Genomic DNA, 26,805 nt, shown 5'->3' on the forward strand with positions numbered 1-26,805 from the left:
AGGGACTGTTTTTCTGTATTCCTTCAGTCCCCCCCCACCAGCACTTGTCTGCTCTACCTTGCACTTGCCACCATCCGGCCGCTATTACCTATCGTATTTATTCCTCTATCCCATGTACTGCACTTCCCCTTCTCCCTTCCCCCGGCCACTTTTCCCTTCTCCCTACCCTTGCACTTGCGCAATCTGAATGACACTTGGACTAGTAGGATTGTTTGTCTGTCTTTCCACTGTTTTTCCCTCCCCTGCCTCGTCGCACCTTGAAAAACTTCTGTATAGGCTTGTTATAAATACCATGTCATATCATATCACTGCAGGGGCATGGGCTTGTAAGGTGGGTAAGTAGACAGCAGGTCCTTGTTGGATAATTGTCGATAGACATTAGTACATGTAGAGTACTAGATATTCACTTATACTGTGTTGACTTAGACTGTGTTGAGCCTGCTGGCCCAAAAAACAAAACAAAAATAAAACTCATTGAATACACAAGTGGATTTTGAAGGGATAACTCTTTGGTTAGTGTATGATATACAGAAAAAGATACTTAAAAAATGTTCATGGAAGTAAGGGTGATGTTGATGGCAAAGCATACATTTTTTTATATTATATACTTGGGTGTGTTGGTGATTTACAATTTAGTTTTAATCACTTGTCATATTACCTCATTGAATTTAGTTAGTACTAGCAGAAGTACCCATTCAACCAACTGGTTCAGTAGACAGACATGATAACACTGATCCTGTAGGTCGCTGTTCCAAGTTGCTTATCACTTGATGTACTTTGCACCCTGAAGTAAACTGCACTGAGAATAGTCACATGTGGTTGACTGACATATCCCAGAGCAGATGTTGGGGGAAGGTGAGAGTTAGTGTGCTGCTACATGCTGGGACCTTCTGTGTTCTCTCCCCACCTGCCACCTCACCCTGGTGTGGTGCAGTTTGTTGCAGTGCATTGCTGTGCACATATCTTGGAAACCATGCATCTTAGGGCCTGGACCTCGAGTTATGTTCCTCATGTCGGGACCAGTCCATCTACGACCACATTGATGTTTTGCCGATTTCAGGCAACCATCTCATGTGTGAAGGTGCTGAAATCCGAGAAAAGGCGTGGAATGCCAACATTTCATGTATCTAATAATGTCTGGAGGAGCTTAGCAGGTACCTAAGCAACATTTGGTGCAGATTGGTGAAACATTGTAGAATTGCATAAGGAACAACGGATCGCCAAGCCACAAACCCACAAACAAATGTTGACTTGTGCTGAAATCCAGTGAGTGGGGTAGGGTATCCACATGTCATATAGCCAGTAATGTCCAGAGGGTCCTAATAGATATCTATGCAAAATGTGGTGTAGATTGGTGAAACAGTGTGGCATTTTATAACAAACAATGGTTTTGCCAAGCCACATACCCACAAACCCACAATGTTGACTTTTGCTGAAATCCAGGGGGAGGGGTGGCATGTCCAAATGTCATGTAGCCAGTAATGTCTGAAGGGTTCTAGCAGGCAACTATAGAATTTGGTGCAGATTGCTGAAACAGTGTGGAACTGTATACAGAAACACACTTTGCCACAAACTCACAAACAAATGTTGACTTTTGCCAAAATACAGGGAAAGGGGGGAACGGGAGGTAGACACGGGGCATGAGCGGGGGGTGGGGGGAAGAGGGGAGACACGGGGCATGAGCGGGGGTGGGGAGGAACGGGAGGGAGACACGGGGCATGAGCAGGGGTGGGGAGGCAGGGGAGACACGGGGCATGAGCGGGGAGTGGGGGGGAACGGAAGGGAGACACGGGGCATGAGCGAGGAGTGGGGGAACAGGGGCGACACGGGGCATGAGCAGGGGGGAACAGGGGAGACCCGGGCATGAGCAGGGGTGGGGAACGGGATGGAGACACGGGGCATGAGCGGGGGGTGGGGGGAACAGGGGAGACACGGGGCATGAGCGAGGGGTGGGGAGGAAAAGGAGAGAGACACGGGCATAAGCGGGGGATGGGGGAACAGGGAAGACACAGGGCATGAGCAGGAGGTGGGGGGGAAGAAGGGAGACACGGGGCATGAGCGGGGGTGGGGGAGAACAGGGGAGACACGGGGCATGAGCGGGGGTGGGGGGAAGAGGGGAGACACGGGGCATGAGCGGGGGTGGGGGGGAACGGGAGGGAGACACGGGGCATGAGCGGGGGTGGGGAGGCAGGGGAGACACGGGGCATGAGCGGGGGGTAGGGGGGAAAAGGAGGGAGACACGGGGCATGAGCGGTGAGCGGGGGGAAAGGAGGAAGACATGGGGCATGAGTGGGGGGTAGAGGGGAAAAGGAGGGAGACACGGGGCATGAGCAGGGGGTGGGGGAGAACAGGGGAGAGACGGGGCATGAGCGGGGGTGGGGGGAAAAGGAGGGAGACACGGGGCATGAGCGGGGGTGGGGGGAACAGGGGAGAAATGGGGCATAAGCGGGGGGTGGGCTGGAAAAGAAGGGAGACACGGGGCATGAGCAGGTGTGGGGGGAAAGGAGGGAGAGACACGGGGCATGAGCGGGGGGTGGGGGGAACAGGAGGGAAACACTGGGCATGAACAGGGGGTGGGGGGAACAGGGGAGACACGGGGCATGAGCGGGGGTGGGGGGAACATCAGCACCTGCAAAAGACAAGAAACAACATGTTAGCAAGACGAACTTTACACGCAGTGCTTACTCACCTGATCCATCGGCAGCGGCCGTGTCTCACGCTGCATCTTCGCCTGCAAAGACAAAAGCATTGTTACACTTACCGGCATGCTGTGAATTCCGGATTTCTTCATTCTGCATCGTCGCCTGTAAAGACAAAGAAAAAGACATTAAGCAGGTATTTACTCACGCCCATCACGCTCGTCGCAATCAAACGCCTGCAAATACTCCGGCGTCTCTTTAACACAACTAAGCTGCAAGGAAAGAGACAGTTAGAGCGCTTGCCATACTTACGAATTTCCAGGCGCTTCACTCCATCTTCCATCTCAAGAGTCCTGCAATATATAAGGGAAAAGCATTATACAGAGTCTTCAATATTAACGTGCCACGCATTTAAAGACTATAAAGACAAAAGGTGTCCAGAAACTTACCGCTCGTGCAGACAACGACGGTAACCATCCTCTGAAGTCAAGAGGTCAATGTTTCACCAGTGAAGGAACTGGAAACGGCACCCTGCACTAGACGCAGATGGAGAGCCCAGCATTCACCTATCTAAGGTGAGCACGTTGACCTGGGGGGGGGCTCTACAGACAAGCTGGGAAGAGAGAGAGAGAGAGAGAGAGAGGGACATTCAACAACCCAGACCTTTAACCCCCATATTCTTTCATCTGCAGAAACCTCACCCTTCGAGTTCGACACACAGTGCGAAGAGGTTCGACCCCAGAAGCTAATCGAGTCCTGCACATCACTTTTCGAGTCACAGACACCTTCCTGCCAAGACCCGCGCCTCCGTGTGAATCAGGTGAGCGTTACAGAACGCGAAGCCCACCACAAAACTCCTACCCAGGCGCAATGGAAACCTCAGACACTGATCAACTAGCCCGGTTGCTCGGGGAATTAAGAGCTGAAGTACATGCAGCTCGTCAGGAAACTAACTCTCTAAGAAGAGAACTGATAATTTCCAAGGAGTGGACTGAGGACCTCGCTAGGCAGTTGCTACAAACACAGGCAGGACAGACACCTTTGCCCGCTCCAGGAGGAAGTTATCCTTCTGCATCATCTTTAAATCCAGTGCAAATCAATCTGCCCGGTAATGTGCCCTTGGCTCCGCCCGAACGCTTTTCTGGTGATCCAAAGAAATTCGCGGTGTTCATCAACCAGTGCCGCTTACACTTCTTATGTCGACCAGCTGCTTTCCCAACAGACCAGACCAAGGTGGCTTTCGTGCTTTCTTATCTCAGTGGCAGCGCCGCAGATTGGTCGATCCCTTTAGTCACCCAGGATGATCCGGTTTTACATGATTTCCAGGCCTTCCAGTCCAACATGGAGAAACTGTTTGCAAGACATGCACAAGGGCAGGCCTTGGACAATGAACTTCTTTCATTACGACAAGGTAATCAAGACCTCTTGACTTGTATAGCCTCATTCAACAGACTTATAGCGGAAACTCAATGGTCGAGGATAAGAGAATAACGCTTTTCTACAGAGGCCTGCGTGGAGAGCTCAAGGATGTGTTAGCTCAAGTTGTGAATCCTCCACAAGATTGCTCAGACTATATTGACTTAGTTGTCCAATTGGACCACAGACTACAGAACAGGAAGGCAGATTGTTCCAAATTTGATACCCGAGTGTTTTCTAAACCACCAACCTCTACTAGGGGAGCTGACACGGTGGAACCCATGCAAATAGGGGGCATGAAAGGACCTTTAACCCAGAAAGAGCGGGAAAGAAGAAGGCAGCTGCAACTATGCCTCTATTGCGGAAACCCAGGACACTTTCTTCGGGACTGTCCAGTGAAACCAGCTAAGAAGGCTGTAGGAGCCGCGGATACCTGTACCACAAATTCTGAGCAGGGAAACGACCTAGCCCGACAAGAGTAGAGGTCCTCTTGCCGAGCGTTAAGATCTGTCCCGTGACCTCGCATTTCGTGGTACCCATGGTCCTCATTAGTCCTGACCGTCCAGATGGTTTGCATGCAATTGAAGCTTACATCGATAGTGGAGCAATCGGTAATTATGTGGACCGTGAAATGGTATCAAGGATGAATCTACCCCTTGTCCCTAAGGCTGTAAAAGACGTCATTACTACTGTGGATGGCACGGAGATAGCCTCCTGACCAGTAACGCATGCCACCAAAGAAGTGACGCTAGTGAGTCAAGATGGACACCGGGAGAGAATCGTGTTTGATGTGATCAAGGCTCCTCAGTTCCAGATCATTCTGGGAATCCCTTGGTTAGAGAAACACAATCCTCAGATCGATTGGCGAGCAAAGACGGTTCAGTTTCCAGAATGTTTTACCACTTGTTATCCTAGGCCTGATGTTTCACTGGCGGCAATCTCTTCTGAGGAGGTTCCTAAATTACCTCCCGAATACCAGGAATTCCAAGACGTTTTCCGGAAGAATCAAGCGAACACCCTGCCTCCTCATAGGTCTTACGACTGTCAAATAGATTTGATACCCGGAACAACTCCTCCTTGCAGCAGGATTTATTCCCTCACCGAGCCAGAGAATCTTCACCTCAGACAATATTTGGATCAATACCTAGCTAACGGGTTTATCCGTCCTTCAAAATCTCCAGCTTCATCGGCTTTGTTCTTCGTTCCCAAAAAGGAAGGAGACCTTAGGACTTGCATAGATTATCGCTCCCTGAATCAGATCACCGTTAAAAACAGATATCCGTTACCTTTGATCCCTGAACTCCTGGACCAAGTCAAAGACGCATGTATATATACAAAATTGGATCTCAGAGGAGCCTACCACTTGGTACGGATGAAAGAGGGCGATGAATGGAAAACGGCCTTCCGCACCAAGTACGGGCTATACGAATATCAAGTGATGCCCTTTGTACTTTGTAACGCTCCTGCCGCGTTCCAATATTTTATGAACGATGTCCTTAGAGAACTCATAGACGTGTGTGTTGTTGTCTATATTGATGACATCCTCGTCTATTCATCATCCGAAAAGGAACACCAGAGACACGTTAAAGAGGTTCTCGAGAGATTGCGTCAACATAATCTTTTTGCTAAGCTTGAAAAATGCGTTTTCAATGTAACAGAAGTCGAGTTCCTGGGATTCATATTGTCACCCAACGGAGTCCATATGGATTCAAAGAAAGTTGATGCAATCATCAAGTGGCCATCACCAACCTCAGTAAAAGGAGTTCAAAGCATGTTAGGCTTCGCTAACTTTTACCGCAGATTTATTCCTGAATTTTCTCGGATAGTCCAGCCCATCACCGCTCTGTTAAAAAAGAACAAACGTTTTGAGTGGTCTTCTGAAGCAGAACAAGCTTTTCAGGACTTAAAAGCTAAATTCATTTCTGCACCTGTTCTAAAACACCCTCGCCCAGAACTCCCCTACATCATGGAAACTGATGCTTCTAGTCTCGCTATGGGGGCAGTTTTATCACAAAGAGATCCGGTCACACACCAGTTACACCCTATAGCCTTTTGGTCCCGTAAGTTTTCGGCTCCCGAGATCAACTATTCAATTACCGATAAGGAACTTTTAGCTATCAGATCGGCCTTTAAAGCATGGCGGCATTATCTTTTAGGAGCCAGACACACAGTCACCGTAATGACCGACCACCGCAATTTACAATATCTGAAGACGGCCAAAGCTCAGTCTTCCAGACAGCTTCGCTGGGCTCTGTTTCTGGCTGAATTTGACTTTATAATTACTTATCGTCCAGGCAGTAAGAACGGAAAAGCAGATGCCCTCTCCCGGATGGGAGTAGATGAACATTTGATCAATCCAGATCCAATACCCATAATCCCAGAACAAAGGATTTTGGGTTTGGTCAGCACTCAATCTTTTGAAGACATCAAGACCACGGTTAAATCACTCCTAACTCCGGCCGATTTGCAGGACTGGCAATTAAAGGGAAAAGAATTCTCAGTGGATCAAGACCTACCATATTTCCGAGGACTATTGCACTTGCCCTGTGAGAAAATACAAAAACAAGTAATCTCCTGTTATCACGATTCTCTAATGGAGGGGCACCCTGGCATTAACAAAACCATGGAAATGATTAAAAGACATTTCTGCTGGCCATCGTGGAAAAAGGATATTAGAGACTTCGTAATCTCCTGCGATGTGTGTGCCCAGAATAAAAGTCAGAAGCAGAAACCAGCCAGCCTATTACAGCCACTTGACATCCCTCCCTGTCCATGGCATACCCTGTCCATGGATTTTATCACGGATTTACCTCCATGCTTGGGGTATACTACCATCTTAGTAGTCGTGGATCTATTCTCCAAGATGGCTCACTTCATACCCCTGAAGGGTCTACCTTCAGCCTCAGTATTGGCCCGAGAATTCTTGGAAAACATTGTTCGCTTACACGGTTTCCCTCGGTTTTAGTCTCCGATAGGGGAAGTCAATTCATCTCCCACTTCTGGCGCAGTTGCTGTCGTCTAGCCCAAGTTGATGTAAGACTTTCGACCAGTCACCATCCCCAAACTGACGGACAAACCGAAAGGACAAATCAGACACTAGAACAATATCTACGTTGCATGCTCCAACAAACAGAAAACCCCTGGAAGGATATTCTTTGGATCGCTGAATACGCTTACAACAATTCGACTCATTCTGGAACCGGGAAGACTCCTTTTTTCCTATTATACGGACACCATCCTAGAACCTCCAACCTGGATCCTCCCCAAGAATTTGAAGCACCTGCTGTGGATCACTTGCACTCGGAGATCACCCGTGCTTTTAAGGAAGCCACTGCCCATCTGCAAAGAGCTAAAGTTCAATTAAAAAAGGCAGCAGATCGGCACCGTAAAGAGGCCCCTCACTACGCTGTAGGAGATCAGGTCTGGTTATCCACTAAGCACCTGCCTTTAAAAGGACCCCGCACCTTCATCCCGAGATACCTTGGACCCTATCTCATATATGCCATAATTAATCCGGTGGCTGTCAAATTGGAATTACCTACGCATATGAAAATACATCCAGTATTCCATGTCTCCTTATTAAAACCAGTACAACCAGAAACCCGATTGACTGAACTTCCACAACCGGTTTTAGTAGATGGAGAACTTGAATTCAAAGTGAAGAACATCCTAGACTCCAAAATCTCCAAATCTAAGTTATATTATCTGGTTGATTGGAAGGGATACGGCCCTCAGGAGAGGTCTTGGGAACCCTCAGAATATGTCCACGCACCTCGTCTGGTCAAGAAATTCCATCTGAATCACCCCAACAAGCCAAAACCCCCGGAGAATACACGCTTAGGAGGGGCCTTGAGGGGGGGTGCTGTCATGATTACTGTTTCCAAGGAGCCAGGACCAGCCCAACGTCCTTGGAAGCAGGCCCCTAACCCTAATCCTAGGCACCAGCTGGTCCCTACTGGGACCTTTTGGACCCTGTCCTGGCGCCGATGGCACCAGGCTCATCAAAACCATAGGTCCCGGCACTGGAAGCGCCGGGCTCATAATTGGTGTAAAAGTGCTTGGGTGAACTTACCTGCAGCAGACCATGCTGCTTACTTACCAGCCACTTAGAAGCCCTCTGTGAAACAGGAACTACTTTCTTACCTGGGTGGGGCAGCTCCACTCCCTGGATACAGCACTGGAACTCTTCTGGAAACTGAAACTCTTTTCTTACCTAGGCGGGGCCGTGGAAGAAGACGCCTCATCACTCCAAGGCTATTTAAACCACACCCGATAGATGAAACGTGCTTCGCATTATTCTGCATCTGCAGCAGAACGCTCACCGAGTCTGTTCCAGCCTTTCTTCTTTTGATCCTGAACCTGCAAGAATTATACTTACCATTCCTGTACCCAGTCAACATCAGCACCTGCAAAAGACAAGAAACAACAGGTTAGCAAGACGAACTTTACACGCAGTGCTTACTCACCTGATCCATCGGCAGCGGCCGTGTCTCACGCTGCATCTTTGCCTGCAAAGACAAAAGCATTGTTACACTTACCGGCACGCTGTGAATTCCGGATTTCTTCATTCTGCATCGTCGCCTGTAAAGACAAAGAAAAAGACGTTAAGCAGGTATTTACTCACGCCCATCACGCTCGTCGCAATCAAACGCCTGCAAATACTCCGGCGTCTCTTTAACACGAACTAAGCTGCAAGGAAAGAGACAGTTAGAGCGCTTGCCATACTTACGAATTTCCAGGTGCTTCACTCCATCTTCCATCTCAAGAGTCCTGCAATACATAAGGGAAAAGCATTATAAATAGTCTTCAATATTAACGTGCCACGCATTTAAAGACTATAAAGACAAAAGGTGTCCAGAAACTTACCGCTCGTGCAGACAACGACGGTAACCATCCTCTGAAGTCAAGAGGTCAATGTTTCACCAGTGAAGGAACTGGCAACGGCACCCTGCACTAGACGCAGATGGAGAGCCCAGCATTCACCTATCTAAGGTGAGCACGTTGACCTGGGGGGGGCTCTACAGACAAGCTGGGAAGAGAGAGAGAGAGAGAGAGAGGGACATTCAACAACCCAGACCTTTAACCCCCATATTCTTTCATCTGCAGAAACCTCACCCTTCGAGTTCGACATACAGTGCGAAGAGGTTCGACCCCAGAAGCTAATCGAGTCCTGCACATCACTTTTCGAGTCACAGACACCTTCCTGCCAAGACCCGCGCCTCCGTGGGAATCAGGTGAGCGTTACAAAAAGTCACTTGTGAGCCAAAGTTCATAGGCTGGGCCCACTCTTAGAGAGAGCAGAGCACAAATGCGCCCAAGATCACACAGTTACACTATGCTTTGAAAGTATTGCAGAGAGTTGGAAAAGAGTTTAGAGAGGCTCAGAAAAGTTTAGCCAGGGTGTCCCAGGGTAACCCAGGTTCGAAACCCGGGGGCTAAATCTACCCCGTACAGTCGGTGGCAAGGGAAGCCAGGCGGAACACGGTACCTTAAGAGGGAAGGATCCTCCAGCGGTGGCAGTTGTTCCTGGCAGAGGGTGCAAGTCTCAGCGTCGTCCAGAAAAAGAGAATATCTCGCCTTGGAGGAAAGATGAAGATCGTTGCACTGCCAGGGAAGAAACCAGCTATGGAGTTTTCCGGTTAAAGGTATTACCCTTTATTTCGCGGTCGTGGTAAAACGTGGTATTCCGGTTGCCGGGGTGCTTGGCACAGGCAAAGCGGCCACGAGATGCGTCGGGAAAGCGAAAAGACGGTGAAACTGGTTATCGCCACCAGTCAAAGGAAGAAGACTCTCCGGCGGGAGATCTCCTCTGTCGTTGGGAAAAGTGGTGAGACGGTTCCGCAGGGCTCCACCGGTGGTGTCGTCGTAGCAGGTCGGCTCAGCTTCTCCCTCGTCGGATTCTTAGGTCCTGTGGTGACTTCTGAAGTTCCAGTCCCCAAAGCCCTGCTTTTATGCAGAAAACCCCCATTCACTCAGCCTAGCTGTCACTCAAACATGCTAAGTGGTGAGCCAGCTGGCTCACCACTTGGGCCAATCGGGACGGAGTGCGACTTGAGTTGCCTAGGCAACTCAGTCCAGGGTGCCTAAATCCCCCTCCACCCCTCCTAAGTACCCCGGACAGAGTGGCACCACTTTGGAGGGCTTCTGTGGAGAAGCCCACCAAAAAGTGGAACAAAGGGCTCGACTTGGGTTGGAGTCACAGAAGAGAACACAAACGCCATTTTAGAACCGAGTTTTGGTAAAAAATACCAACCAGAGAATTAATAAAAAATAAATAAGCCAGCGGTATGTTCGAGGCTATCGTAATTAAATAAATAAAGATAGTAGCCTCGAACAATGGGAAAATCCCATAGAGAAATATTCACGTTTGAATATAAAAAGTAGTATCCACTGCCACCAGCCAAAACTCGATCAGGGGGGACGGAGATGTGCCCCCTCGACTAACAGACCTTGGGGCAATCGAATTGCCCTGGCCAGTACGTCCACAATATGATGGTTTGTACTGGTTCTGTTCAGAATTCAAGACTAGTAAAGTCAATGGTGACTTTACATGCCCCGGGAGACAGTAGTCAGTCCCAGGGTATGGATTCTATAGTGGGGGGTCACTATGACACCCCTGTGTTACTGCACTGAGGTTGCTGTGTAACACACATCACAAAACACATGAAGCCCTATGGAGTAAAAGACCCCATAGCCCATTAAACACATCTAGAGTCAAAGGAATACACTCAAATCATGTCCAAGAGTGAGGGTAAAAGAGTCTCACTCTTGGCAGGAGAAAAAAATAAACCCCAAAAATCCAACAATGCTGCTGGGGGACTCACTAGGTTAGGAAATTCAGCCTAAACAGAGAATTCTCCCTAACAGGGGGAGAATGGGAGGTAGACACGAGGCATGAGCAGGGGGTGGGGGGGAACAGGGGAGACACGGGGCATGAGCGGGGGGTGGGGGGAACGGGAGGGAGACACGGGGCATGATCGGGGTGGGGGGTATGAGCAGGGGGTAGGGGGGAACAGGGAGACACCGGGCATGAGCGGGGGGTGGGGGGAACAGGAGGGAGACACGGGCATGAGCGGGGGGTGGGAGGAACAGGAGGTAGACACAGGGCAAGAGTGGGGGTGGGGGGACCAGGGGAGACAAGGGGCATAAGCAGGGGTGGGGGGTGAAAGGAGGGAAACATTTAGCATGAGCGGGGGTGGGGGGAAAAGGAGGGAGACACATGGCATGAGCAGGGGGTGGGGGGGAACAGGGGAAACACGGGGCATGAGCAGGGGGTGGAGGGGAATGGAGGGAGACATGGAGCATGAGCGGGGGAACAGGGGAGACACGGGGCATGAGCAGGGGGTGGGGGGAACAGGAGATAGACACGGGGCATGAGCGGGGGGTGGAGGGAACAGGAGGGAGACACGGGGCCTGAGCAGGGGGTGGGGGGGAACAGCAGAGGCACGGGGCATGAGCGGAGGATGGGGGAACAGGGGAGACACGGGGCATGAGCGGGGTGAAGGGGAACAGAAGGGAGACACGGGGCATGAGCGGGAGGGTGGGGGGGAACAGGGGAGACAAGGGGCATGAGCGGGGGGTGGGGGTAACAGGGGAGAAAAGGGGCATGAGCGGGGGGTAGGGGGTACAGGGGAGACAAGGGGCATGAGCGGGGGATGGGGGAAAATGAGGGAGACACGGGGCATGAGCGGGGGGCGGGGGGGAAAGGAGGGAGACACAGGGCATGAGCGGGGGTGGGGGGGAACAGGGGAGACACGGGGCATGAGCATGCGGTGGGGGGAACAGGCGAGACACGGTGCATGAGCAGGGGGTGGGGGTGTTAGGCAGAAACCTGTGCAGTTCCCTTTGGGAACACTGCAAAAGATTTAGGACTACAGATGTTAGCAGCAAACCCACTTGGTAGCAGTCTGTACCACCCAGATTTACCTGGTAGCTGTGGCTGAGCAGTCAGACTTCCCTCAAGAAGAGTTACGCAGTATGCAAAGTATACACAATAGGCACTCAGATACAATAGCACAAGCAAACACTGACCAGAGCTTTGGTATCAAAGTATATAATTTTTATTTAAAAACACACTATTTGAAACACTCCAGCACTCTTATTTGTAAAACACTCTAAACACAGTTACTATTATGATATATACAACCCTTATTCCTTATCAGACAAGTCTTAGTTAACACCACTTATTTCCAGACAGAGGTGAGCGCTTAACTATAGATGGCACTCCAAAAAGTTCATGAAAAAGGGAGGGAAAAAGGCAGAATATGTGAAGATACACCACTCTAAGATTTAGGAACACTTTTAGCAAGGCAGAAGAGCAAAAGTCACTTGTGAGCCAAAGTTCATAGGCTGGGCCCACTCTTAGAGAGAGCAGAGCACAAATGTGCCCAAGATCACACAGTTACACTAGGCTTTGAAAGTCTTGCAGAGATTTCGAAAAGAGTTTAGAGAGGCTCAGAAAAGTTTAACCAGGGTGTCCCAGGCTAACCCAGGTTTGAAAGCCGGGGGCTAAATCTACCCCGTACAGTCGGTGACAAGGGAAGCCAGGCGGAACACGGTACCTTAAGTGGGAAGGATCCTCCAGCAGTGGCAGTTGTTCCTGGCAGTGGGTGCAAGTCTCAGCGTCGTCCAGAAGAAGAGAAGATCTCGCCTTGGAGGAAAGATGAAGATCGTTGCACTGCCAGGGAAGAAACCAGCTATGGAGTTTTCCGGTTAAAGGTATTACCCTTTATTTCGCGATCGTGGTAAAACGTGGTATTCCGGTTGCCGGGGTGCTTGGCACAGGCAAGGCGGCCACGAGATGCGTCGAGAAAGTGAAAAGACGGTGAAACTGGTTATCCCCACCAGCCAAAGGAACAAGACTCTCCGGCGGGAGATCTCCTCTGTCGTTGGGAAAAGTGGTGAGACGGTTCCGCAGGGCTCCAACGGTGGTGTCATCGTAGCAGGTCAGCTCAGCTTCTCCCTCGTCGGATTCTTAGGTCCTGTGGTGACTTCTGAAGTTCCAGTCCCCAAAGCCCTGCTTTTATGCAGAAAACCCCCATTCACTCAGCCTAGCTGTCACTCAAACATGCTAAGTGGTGAGCCGGCCGGCTCACCACTTGGGCCAATCAGGACGGAGTGCGACTTGAGTTGCCTAGGCAACTCAGTCCAGTGTGCCTAAATCCCCCTCCACCCCTCCTAAGTACCCCAGACAGAGTGGCACCACTTTGGAGGGCTTCTGTGGAGAAGCCTGCCAAAAAGTGGAACAAAGGGCTCGACTTGGGTTGGAGTCACAGAAGAGAACACAAACGCCATTTTAGAACCGAGTTTTGGCAAAAAATACCAACTGGAGAATTAATAATAAATAAATAAACCAGCGGTATGTTCGAGGCTATCGTAATTAAATAAATAAAGACAGTAGCCTCGAACAATGGGAACATCCCATAGAGAAATATTTGCGTTTGAATATAAAAAGTAGTATCCACTGCCACCAGCCAAATCTCGATCAGGGGGGATGGAGACGTGCCCCCTCGACTAACAGACCCCGGGGCAATCGAATTGCCCCAGCCAGTACGACCACAATATGATGGTTTGTACTGGTTTTGTTCAGAATTCAAGAAGTAAAGTCAATGGTGACTTTACATGCCCTGGGAGACAGTAATCAGTCCCAGGGTATGGAGTCTATACTGGGGGGTCACTATGACACCCCTGTGTTACTGCACTGAGGGTGCTGTGCAACACACATCACAAAAACACATGAAGCCCTATGGAGTAAAATACCCCATAGCCCATTAAACACATCTAGAGTCAAAGGAATATACTCAAATCATGTCCAAGAGTGAGGGTAAAAGAGTCTCACTCTTGGCAGGAGAAAGAAATAAACCCCAACAATCCAGCAAAGCTGCTGGGGGACTCACTAGGTTAGGAAATTCAGCCTAAACAAAGAATTCTCCCTAACACTCGCCCCCCCCAGACTAAGCGACAGGAGGATTTAATCCACTCCTGGATGAACCTCATACCTCTAGTCGATGACATACATCCTAGAGAGTCCATCAGCATTTTGATGGTGACACCCTGACATGTGCTCAATGGTGAAATCAAACCCTTGTAGGCAGATTGACCATCTCAATAGTTTTGGATTTTCTCCCTTCATTTGCATTAACCATCTCAAGGGTTGGTGGTCAGTCTGAATGACAAAAGTAGAACCATACAAGTATGGCCTAAACTTCTTCAGTGCCCACACAATAGCAAAGCATTCTCTTTCGATTGTTGGCCACCTTATCTCAGGATCCTTCAGCTTACGGCTGATGAAGCAAATGGGGTGCTCCCTACGCTTCTCATCCAGTTGGCTTAGAACTGCACCTATACCTACATTGGAAGCATCAGTTTGTACAATGAAAGTTTGGTGGTAGTCAGGAGCTCTCAGTAGTGGAGCTTGGCAAATAGCTTTCTTCAGTTTTTCAAAGGCCTTATTGCACTCCTCATTCCATTTGACCTTCTTAGGGAATTTTGGAGAGGAGATTACATTCAGTGGAGAAGCTATGGTCCCATAGTTCTCAATGTAATTCCTGTAATACCGAGGGAGGCCTAGGAAGGCTCTCACCTGGGTTTGAGTAGTAGGTGTTGTCCAATTTTGCACAGCTTCAATTTTGCTGAGCAAAGGCCTTATTTCTCCACCTCCTACCTCATGCCCAAGGTAGACCACTTTACTTTGACCAATCTGGCATTTACTTGCCTTGATTGTCAAATGGGCCTGCACAAAAGAGCCTGCAAAACATGTCCTAGGTGGTTCACATGTTCCTCCCAGGAGTGGCTGAAGAGTGCAATGTCATCCAAGTATGCTATGCAGAAGTCCTCCATCCCAGCTAGAACTTTATTTGCCATCGTTTGGAACGCAGCAGGTGCATTTTTTAATCCAAAAGGCATGACCTTAAACTGGTACAAGCCAACTGGGGTTGAAAATGCAGTTTTCTCCTTGGCATGGTCTGTCAAGGCTATTTGCCAATAGCCTGACATAAGGTCAAATGTGCTGAGGTACTTGTCTGCACCAAGTTTATCCACCAACTCATCTGTCCTTGGCAAAGGATGGGCATCAGTCTTAGTGACTGCATTACGAGCTCTATAGTCCACACAGAATCTCAATTCTTTGGATCCTGCCTTTGGTACTACCATAACTGGGCTAGACCATGGACTAGTAGAGGGCTCTATTACCCCAAGATCAAGCATCTTCTTGACCTCCCCTTTGATATGGGTTCTTACATTTTCTGACATTCGGTAACCTCTGCTTTTGACTGGCAGACAGTCACCAGTGAGAATATCATGCTGTCCCCAAGGGGTCAAGCCTGGTGAAAGTGAGAACAGGGAGGCAAACTGATTTAACATAGATTTGCACTCCTCTTGTTGCTCAGGTGTCAGATCTGAAGAGAGATTGACTCCTTCAATTTTCTCATCTAAAGGTACACCTCGGAGGAGATCAGGGAGAGATTCACTCTCTTCCTCCTCTGCTGCTGAAGCTAGAAGCAAGGCTCCTACTTCAGGTCTGGAGACGTATGCTTTCAGTCGATTGGTGTAGAAGACTCTAGGAGCTTCCCTGGATCTGTCCAGATCCACCAGATAGTTGACCTCTCCAAGTTTTCCCACAACCTTGAAGGGTCCCATCCATTTGTCTTGTAAGGCCCTTTGCCTTGTTGGGAGCATAACGAGAACTAGCTGGTCTTGAGTGAACTCAATCATGTTAGCCTTTTGATCATGCCAATGCTAGACCAAAGCTAGTGCATCTTTCAGGTTATCACTAGCTTCTGCCATCATGTGTGACATTCTCCTCCGGAGACCTATCACATAGTCAGTCACTCTGACTGGCTTGAGGGGAGGAACACCTTCCAATCCCTCCTTAATCAAGGCCAACGGACCTCAGACTGGATGGCCATAGAGAAGTTCAAAGGGAGAATAACCTACTCCCTTCTGAGGGACTTCTCTGTAAGCAAAGAGAAGGCTTGGCAGTCGAAGATCCCACTTTCTTTTCAGGGGCTCCTCTAAAGCACCTATCATGCTCTTCATGGTTCTGTTAAACCTTTTTACCAATCCATTTGTCTGTGGGTGGTATGCGGTTGAGAACTTGTAAGTAACTCCACAGGTTTTCCACATGGCTTTCATGTAGTGGGACATAAAGTTTGACCCCCTGTCGGATATTACCTCATTAGGAAACCCAACCCTGGTAAAAATACCAAGGAGGGCCTTAGCCACAGCCGGAGCTGTAACAGTCCTCATAGGAATTGCCTCAGCGTACCTAGTAGCATGGTCTACTACAACAAGGATAAACCTGTTGCCTGAGGAGATTGGGTGATCAAGGGGACCAACAATGTCAATCCCTACGCTCTCAAATGGGACTCATACAACTGGGAGAGGCACTAAAGGTGCCACATTCTTGGAGCCAACCTTACCAGAAGTTTGTCAGGTATGGCAGCTCTTGCAAAACTTATCTACTTCAGCCCCCATTTTTGGCCAATAGAAGTAGAGTGAGAGCCTTTCCTTGGTCTTCTTGAAACTCAAGTGACCAGCCAAAGGAATCTCGTGGGCTAAGTGCAAGAACCTTGTCTGTTTTCTTGAGGTACTACAAGGCGCTTGTAGTCTCACGGTTCAGACTCCGTTGGTTCACTGTAGAAGAGGCCATCTTCCCAGTGCAACCTATACTTCCCCGGCTCTTGCCCAACAGCCTGAGAAGCTGCCTGGTGGCGGAGACCCTCCAGAGTTGGACATTCTCTTTGTCCCTTACGAAAAGCTGCCCTGCTGGGCCCACCTTCTGCCAGTAAAGACTGCAGCACAGGATGGTCCTCAGGGTCCAGATCTCCAATAAGTTCTTGGCCTCCTTCCACCTCTTCTTCAGAGTCTAGTTCAACCACACAGGGTTGTACTTCCCTCTCAGCCTCAGCATCACAAAAACACATGAAACCCTATGGAGTAAAAGACCCCATAGCCCATTAAACACATCTATAGTCAAAGGAATACACTCAAATCATGTCCAAGAGTGAGGGTAAAAGAGTCTCACTCTTGGCAGGAGAAAAAAATAAACCCCAAAAATCCAACAATGCTGCTGGGGGACTCACTAGGTTAAGAAATTCAGCCTAAACAGAGAATTCTCCCTAACAGGGGGAGAATGGGAGGTAGACACGAGGCATGAGCAGGGGGTGGGGGGGAACAGGGGAGACACGGGGCATGAGCGGGGGGTGGGGGGAACGGGAGGGAGACACGGGGCATGATCGGGGTGGGCGGGTATGAGCGGGGGGTGGGGGGGAACAGGGAGACACCGGGCATGAGCGGGGGTTGGGGGGAACAGGAGGGAGACACGGGCATGTGCGGTGGGTGGGAGGAACAGGAGGTAGACACAGGGCAAGAGTGGGGGTGGGGGAACCAGGGGAGACAAGGGGCATAAGCAGGGGTGGGGGGGTGAAAGGAGGGAAACATTTAGCATGAGCGGGGGTGGGGGGAAAAGGAGGGAGACACATGGCATGAGCAGGGGGTGGAGGGGAACAGGGGAAACACGGGGCATGAGCAGGGGGTGGAGGGGAATGGAGGGAGACATGGAGCATGAGCGGGGGGAACAGGGGAGACACGGGGCATGAGCAGGGGGTGGGGGGAACAGGAGATAGACACGGGGTATGAGCGGGGGGTGGGGGGAACAGGAGGGAGACACGGGGCTTGAGCAGGGGGTGGGGGGAACAGCAGAGACACGGGGCATGAGCGGAGGATGGGGGAACAGGGGAGACACGGGGCATGACGGGGGTGAAGGGGAACGGAAGGGAGACACGGGGCATGAGCGGGAGGGTGGGTGGGAACAGGGGAGACAAGGGGCATGAGCGGGGGGTGGGGGTAACAGGGGAGAAAAGGGGCATGAGCGGGGGGTAGGGGGTACAGGGGAGACAAGGGGCATGAGCGGGGGATGGGGGAAAATGAGGGAGACACGGGGCATGAGCGGGGGGCGGGGGGAAAGGAGGGAGACACAGGGCATGAGCGGGGGTGGGGGGGAACAGGGGATACACGGGGCATGAGCAGGCGGTGGGGGGAACAGGCGAGACACGGTGCATGAGCAGGGGGTGGGGGTGTTAGGCAGAAACCTGTGCAGTTCCCTTTGGGAACACTGCAAAAGATTTAGGACTACAGATGTTAGCAGCAAACCCACTTGGTAGCAGTCTGTACCACCCAGATTTACCTGGTAGCTGTGGCTGAGCAGTCAGACTTCCCTCAAGAAGAGTTACGCAGTATGCAAAGTATACACAATAGGCACTCAGATACAATAGCACAAGCAAACACTGACCAGAGCTTTGGTATCAAAGTATATAATTTTTATTTAAAAACACACTATTTGAAACACTCCAGCACTCTTATTTGTAAAACACTCTAAACACAGTTACTATTATGATATATACAACCCTTATTCCTTATCAGACAAGTCTTAGTTAACACCACTTATTTCCAGACAGAGGTGAGCGCTTAACTATAGATGGCACTCCAAAAAGTTCATGAAAAAGGGAGGGAAAAAGGCAGAATATGTGAAGATACACCACTCTAAGATTTAGGAACACTTTTAGCAAGGCAGAAGAGCAAAAGTCACTTGTGAGCCAAAGTTCATAGGCTGGGCCCACTCTTAGAGAGAGCAGAGCACAAATGTGCCCAAGATCACACAGTTACACTAGGCTTTGAAAGTCTTGCAGAGATTTCGAAAAGAGTTTAGAGAGGCTCAGAAAAGTTTAACCAGGGTGTCCCAGGCTAACCCAGGTTTGAAAGCCGGGGGCTAAATCTACCCCGTACAGTCGGTGACAAGGGAAGCCAGGCGGAACACGGTACCTTAAGTGGGAAGGATCCTCCAGCAGTGGCAGTTGTTCCTGGCAGTGGGTGCAAGTCTCAGCGTCGTCCAGAAGAAGAGAAGATCTTGCCTTGGAGGAAAGATGAAGATTGTTGCACTGCCAGGGAAGAAACCAGCTATGGAGTTTTCCGGTTAAAGGTATTACCCTTTATTTCGCGATCGTGGTAAAACGTGGTATTCCGGTTGCCGGGGTGCTTGGCACAGGCAAGGCGGCCACGAGATGCGTCGAGAAAGTGAAAAGACGGTGAAACTGGTTATCCCCACCAGTCAAAGGAACAAGACTCTCCGGCGGGAGATCTCCTCTGTCGTTGGGAAAAGTGGTGGGACGGTTCCGCAGGGCTCCAACGGTGGTGTCATCGTAGCAGGTCGGCTCAGCTTCTCCCTCGTCGGATTCTTAGGTCCTGTGGTGACTTCTGAAGTTCCAGTCCCCAAAGCCCTGCTTTTATGCAGAAAACCCCCATTCACTCAGCCTAGCTGTCGCTCAAACATGCTAAGTGGTGAGCCGGCCGGCTCACCACTTGGGCCAATCAGGACGGAGTGCGACTTGAGTTGCCTAGGCAACTCAGTCCAGTGTGCCTAAATCCCCCTCCACCCCTCCTAAGTACCCCAGACAGAGTGGCACCACTTTGGAGGGCTTCTGTGGAGAAGCCTGCCAAAAAGTGGAACAAAGGGCTCGACTTGGGTTGGAGTCACAGAAGAGAACACAAACGCCATTTTAGAACCGAGTTTTGGCAAAAAATACCAACTGGAGAATTAATAATAAATAAATAAACCAGCGGTATGTTCGAGGCTATCGTAATTAAATAAATAAAGACAGTAGCCTCGAACAATGGGAAAATCCCATAGAGAAATATTCGCGTTTGAATATAAAAAGTAGTATCCACTGCCACCAGCCAAAACTCGATCAGGGGGGATGGAGACGTGCCCCCTCGACTAACAGACCCCGGGGCAATCGAATTGCCCCAGCCAGTACAACCACAATATGATGGTTTGTACTGGTTCTGTTCAGAATTCAAGACTAGTAAAGTCAATGGTGACTTTACATGCCCTGGGAGACAGTAATCAGTCCCAGGGTATGGAGTCTATACTGGGGGGTCACTATGACACCCCTGTGTTACTGCACTGAGGGTGCTGTGTAACACACATCACAAAAACACATGAAGCCCTATGGAGTAAAATACCCTATAGCCCATTAAACACATCTAGAGTCAAAGGAATATACTCAAATCATGTCCAAGAGTGAGGGTAAAAGAGTCTCACTCTTGGCAGGAGAAAGAAATAAACCCCAACAATCCAGCAGAGCTGCTGGGGGACTCACTAGGTTAGGAAATTCAGCCTAAACAGAGAATTCTCCCTAACACTCGCCCCCCCCAGACTAAGGGACACGAGGATTTAATCCACTCCTGGATGAACCTCATACCTCTAGTCGATGACATACATCCTAGAGAGTCCATCAGCATTTTGATGGTGACACCCTGACATGTGCTCAATGGTGAAATCAAACCCTTGTAGGCAGATTGACCATCTCAATAGTTTTGGATTTTCTCCCTTCATTTGCATTAACCATCTCAAGGGTTGGTGGTCAGTCTGAATGACAAAAGTAGAACCATACAAGTATGGCCTAAACTTCTTCAGTGCCCACACAATAGCAAAGCATTCTCTTTCGATTGTTGGCCACCTTATCTCAGGATCCTTCAGCTTACGGCTGATGAAGCAAATGGGGTGCTCCCTACGCTTCTCATCCAGTTGGCTTAGAACTGCACCTATACCTACATTGGAAGCATCAGTTTGTACAATGAAAGTTTGGTGGTAGTCAGGAGCTCTCAGTAGTGGAGCTTGGCAAAGAGCTTTCTTCAGTTTTTCAAAGGCCTTATTGCACTCCTCATTCCATTTGACCTTCTTAGGGAATTTTGGAGAGGAGATTACATTCAGTGGAGAAGCTATGGTCCCATAGTTCTCAATGTAATTCCTGTAATACCCAGAGAGGCCTAGGAAGGCTCTCACCTGGGTTTGAGTAGTAGGTGTTGTCCAATTTTGCACAGCTTCAATTTTGCTGAGCAAAGGCCTTATTTCTCCACCTCCTACCTCATGCCCAAGGTAGACCACTTTACTTTGACCAATCTGGCATTTACTTGCCTTGATTGTCAAATGGGCCTGCACAAAAGAGCCTGCAAAACATGTCCTAGGTGGTTCACATGTTCCTCCCAGGAGTGGCTGAAGAGTGCAATGTCATCCAAGTATGCCATGCAGAAGTCCTCCATCCCAGCTAGAACTTGATTCGCCATCGTTTGGAACGCAGCAGGTGCATTTTTTAATCCAAAAGGCATGACCTTAAACTGGTACAAGCCAACTGGGGTTGAAAATGCAGTTTTCTCCTTGGCATGGTCTGTCAAGGCTATTTGCCAAGAGCCTGACATAAGGTCAAATGTGCTGAGGTACTTGTCTGCACCAAGTTTATCCACCAACTCATCTGTCCTTGGCAAAGGATGGGCATCAGTCTTAGTGACTGCATTACGAGCTCTATAGTCCACACAGAATCTCAATTCCATGGATCCTGCCTTTGGTACTACCATAACTGGGCTAGACCATGGACTAGTAGAGGGCTCTATTACCCCAAGATCAAGCATCTTCTTGACCTCCCCTTTGATATGGGTTCTTACATTTTCTGACATTCGGTAACCTCTGCTTTTGACTGGCAGACAGTCACCAGTGAGAATATCATGCTGTCCCCAAGGGGTCAAGCCTGGTGAAAGTGAGAACAGGGAGGCAAACTGATTTAACATAGATTTGCACTCCTCTTATTGCTCAGGTGTCAGATCTGAAGAGAGATTGACTCCTTCAATTTTCTCATCTAAAGGTACACCTCGGAGGAGATCAGGGAGAGATTCACTCTCTTCCGCCTCTGCTGCTGAAGCTAGAAGCAAGGCTCCTACTTCAGGTCTGGAGACGTATGCTTTCAGTCGATTGGTGTGGAAGACTCTAGGAGCTTCCCTGGGTCTGTCCAGATCCACCAGATAGTTGACCTCTCCAAGTTTTCCCACAACTTTGAAGGGTCCCATCCATTTGTCTTGCAAGGCCCTCTGTCTTGTTGGGAACATAACGAGAACTAGCTGGTCTTGAGTGAACTCAACCATGTTAGCCTTTTGATCATGCCAATGCTTGACAAAAGCTTGTCCAGCTTTCAGGTTATCACTAGCTTCTGCCATCATGTGTGACATTCTCCTCCGGAGACCTATCACATAGTCAGTCACTCTGACTGGCTTGAGGGGAGGAACACCTTCCAATCCCTCCTTAATCAAGGCCAACAGACCTCAGACTGGATGGCCATAGAGAAGTTCAAAGGGAGAATAACCTACTCCCTTCTGAGGGACTTCTCTATAAGCAAAGAGAAGGCATGGCAGTAGAAGATCCCACTTTCTTTTCAGGGGCTCCTCTAAAGCACCTATCATGCTCTTCATGGTTCTGTTAAACCTTTCTACCAATCCATTTGTCTGTGGGTGGTATGCGGTTGAGAACTTGTAAGTAACTTCACAGGTTTTCCACATGGCTTTCATGTAGTGGGACATAAAGTTTGACCCCCTGTCGGATATTACCTCATTAGGAAACCCAACCCTGGTAAAAATACCAAGGAGGGCCTTAGCCACAGCCGGAGCTGTAACAGTCCTCATAGGAATTGCCTCAGCGTACCTAGTAGCATGGTCTACTACAACAAGGATAAACCTGTTGCCTGAGGAGGTTGGGTGATCAAGGGGACCAACAATGTCAATCCCTACCCTCTCAAATGGGACTCATACAACTGGGAGAGGCACTAAAGGTGCCACATTCTTGGAGCCAACCTTACCAGAAGTATGTCAGGTATGGCAGCTCTTGCAAAACTTATCTACTTCAGCCCCCATTTTTGGCCAATAGAAGTAGAGTGAGAGCCTTTCCTTGGTCTTCTTGAAACTCAAGTGACCAGCCAAAGGAATCTCGTGGGCTAAGTGCAAGAACTGTTGTCTGTTTTCTTGAGGTACTACAAGGCGCTTGTAGTCTCAAGGTTCAGACTCCGTTGGTTCACTGTAGAAGAGGCCATCTTTCCAGTGCAACCTATACTTCCCCGGCTCTTGCCCAACAGCCTGAGAAGCTGCCTGGTGGCGGAGACCCTCCAGAGTTGGACATTCTCTTTGTCCCTTACGAAAAGCTGCCCTGCTGGGCCCACCTTCTGCCAGTAAAGACTGCAGCACAGGATGGTCCTCAGGGTCCAGATCTCCAATAAGTTCTTGGCCTCCTTCCACCTCTTCTTCAGAGTCTAGTTCAACCACACAGGGTTGTACTTCCCTCTCAGCCTCAGCTGGAGGTGGAGTTACAGGTGTAACTGTGGACAACCCTGGGGAAGTCCTTGTTGGAAGCACTGGAGGACTTGCTGCTGGCTTTTTCCTAGGAGTCTTGGGTTGCCCCTTTGCTCCTGATCTGGTAGTTACTGCAGTAAGTTGCTCCAGTGGGAGAGGAGTGATCTCTGTCATCTCCTGAGATAACCCTCGCAGGGTTTTCTCTCTTGCAGGTTTGGTGAGCTCCTGTAACCTTTTACTAGGAGGTCTGGGGGTATGTGACACAACTCCAAGAGCTTTCTGGTCATTACCCAACAGAACCCTACCTGATACTTCACATTGTATACTGACAGGTATCTTTACAGCCATATCATTACACTGGATGAGCACTGGTAACTGGGCACACATCTGCACAGGCCCTCCAGCTAACTTGGTGAGGCATTTGGGTGCCTTAGCAACATCCTCTGCCTTGAAAAATGATTCATCCACCACAGTTATGCTGGCCCCAGTGTCCCTACTGGCAGGAGTCTCCTGACCATTCACCTGTACACTGTCTTTATAACACTCTTTAGTATTATCTGGGATAGAATTATACACATCTAAATTCTGTTGTTCCCACAACCCCAGAGAGACTAAAGAAACACTGGCTGAGACACCAATGGGTTCATCAGCCAGTAGTAGAAAGTTTCCACTTGCCATTGGGCCTTGCTCTTCTGGAGCGAAGGCTAAGGAGGCAAGCTGGATCCCTGGAAGTTTACCTTTGCATCTGGGATCTCCTTTCAGATGGTCAGTGGCCTTACAAACATAGCATGAGCCAAAGGCTCACTGGAATGGAGGCTTGTTCTGACCTCCTTCTGGCTTTGCACCAGAAGGTACACTAGCCTGAGTTGGTTTCCCATGTGGCTTACCCTTATGGTTTTGTTTGGGGCCCTCTTTGGAATTTGCAGTATTAGAATTCTCTTTGGAGTCCTTTTTAGGCTGTTTCCCCTCATCCTTCTTCTGAGTTACCCCAGAATCCTTGTGAGTGGCCCTGTTGGCAACCCACAAGTCAGCAGCCTTAGCTAGCTTTCTGGAATCTAATTCCTTTGAATCAGCCAAGTGCTGTCTGAGCTCAGGAGAGCAGGCATCATAAATTGACTCCAACATAAAAAGATTTTTCATACCTTCATAAGTGTTCACCTTGTAACCCTTAATCCATCCCTCTAAGTTTTTCAACTCTTCACTCACCCAGGTAGCCCAAGGGGTACCTTCATGCTTTTTGAGGGTTCTAAACGTCTTAAGATACTGGGAAGGGGCCTTCCCAAATCTAGCTATCAAAGCTAGTTTCACACATTCATACTCATTCCTATCCTCCTCCCCCAACTCCATTACCACATCAGTTGCTCCAGTGGGAAGCCATACAGAACAACCAGGTGAGTAAGCCATTTCCTGTGATGTTCTGGAGCCCATGATTATATTCAAACAGAGACAACCAATCCAACACATCCAACTTAGGCTCATACATACCAACCAATTCTTTAGGCATCCGGGGTCTTTTAGGACTGGAACATCTAGAGGAGCCAGAGAGAGAAGCATTTTCAACAGACAATTTCTTCATTTCTAGCTCATGCTTGAGCTCCATTTCCCTTAGCCTTAGTTCTTTTTCAGTTTGAGCATTAAGTTTCTTATACTCCAATTCTAGTTTCATTCTCTCCAGTTCAAAGTATTGAGTGCTAAATGCGGGACCTGGTAAAGGTCCAGTAGGTACAGCAGGTGGAGCAGACAGAGGCCTAGGGGGGACAGTCACAGCAGCCTCGCCCTCCTCTTCTGACTCTTCCTCAAGATCATCAACATTTTGTTCAGTTTCAATCTCAATACTGTTATCTACAGTTGCTGGAGTGGTAGGTTCCTCTGAACCATCATCCAGGCTTTGGTTAGCTAACAACCTTTCTATTAGCTCCATTTTCTTGCCTTTAGTCAGGAGATTCTTATGCTTACAGAGAACTCTTAAACAATCAGCAGTTTTTGTAGCAAGGGACTCTTGACTATAACTTTCCATAGTTAACAGGTTAGAAGATTACTTTTTCAGTGCTAAGCTTTGTGGTTAGTTGCACTAAGGTATCCTAAAGCACACTAAAATGTATACTCAATACAAATCCCACCGCTGTACATCAGTGTTAGGCAGAAACCTGTGCAGTTCCCTTTGGGAACACTGCAAAAGATTCAGGACTACAGGTGTTAGCAGTAAACCCACTTGGTAGCAGTCTGTACCACCAAGATTTACCTGGTAGCTGTGGCTGAGCAGTCAGACTTCCCTCAAGAAGAGTTAGGCAGTATGCAAAGTATACACAATAGGCCCTCAGATACAATAGCACAAGCAAACACTGACCAGAGCTTTGGTATCAAAGTATATAATTATTTATTTAAAAACACACTATTTGAAACACTCCAGCCCTCTTATTTGTAAAACACTCTAAACACAGTTACTATTATGATATATACAACCCTTATTCCTTATCAAACAAGTCTTAGTTAACACCACTTATTTCCAGACAGAGGTGAGCGCTTAACTATAGATGGCACTCCAAAAAGTTCATGAAAAAGGGAGGGAAAAAGGCAGAATATGTGAAGATACACCACTCTAAGATTTAGGAAAACTTTTAGCAAGGCAGAGGAGCAAAAGCCACTTGTGAGCCAAAGTTCATAGGCTGGTCTCACTCTTAGAGAGAGCAGAGCACAAATGCGCCCAAGATCACACAGTTACACTAGGCTTTGAAATCCTTGCAGAGAGTTCGAAAAGAGTTTAGAGAGGCTCAGAAAAGTTTAGCCAGGGTGTCCCAGGCTAACCCAGGTTTGAAACCCAGAGGCTAAATCTACCCCGTACAGTCGGTGGAAAGGGAAGCCAGGCGGAACACGGTACTTTAAGTGGGAAGGATCCTCCAGCGGTGGCAGTTGTTCCTTTCAGCGGGTGCAAGTCTTGGCGTCGTCCAGAAGAAGAGAAGATCTCGCCTTGGAGGAAAGATGAAGATCGTTGCACTGCCAGGGAAGAAACCAGCCGCAGAGTTTTCCAGTTAAAGGTATTACCCTTTATTTTGTGGTCGTGGTAAAACGTGGTATTCCGGTTGCCGGGGTGCTTGGCACAGGCAAGGCGGCCACGAGATGCATCGGGAAAGCGAAAAGACAGTCAAACTGGTTATCCCCACCAGTCAAAGGAAGAAGACTCTCCGGCGGGAGATCTCCTCTGTCGTTGGGAAAAGTGGTGAGACGGTTCCGCTGGGCTCCACCGATGGTGTCGTCGTAGCAGGTCGGCTCAGCTTCTCCCTCGTCGGATTCTTAGGTCATGTGGCAACTTCTGAAGTTCCAGTCCCCAAAGCCGTGCTTTTATGCAGAAAACCCCCATTCACTCAGCCTAGCTGTCACTCAAACATGCTAAGTGGTGAGCCGGCCGGCTCACCACTTGGGCCAATCAGGACGGAGTGCGACTTGAGTTGCCTAGGCAACTCAGTCCAGGGTGCCTAAATCCCCCTCCACCCCTCCTAAGTACCCCAGACAGAGTGGCACCACTTTGGAGGGCTTCTGTGGAGAAGCCCGCCAAAAAGTGGAACAAAGGGCTCGACTTGGGTTG

Source organism: Ambystoma mexicanum, chromosome 6q (assembly GCF_040938575.1).
Source record: "Ambystoma mexicanum isolate Mex_15411 chromosome 6q, UKY_AmexF1_1, whole genome shotgun sequence".
Classification (NCBI taxonomy): Eukaryota; Metazoa; Chordata; class Amphibia; order Caudata; family Ambystomatidae; genus Ambystoma; species Ambystoma mexicanum.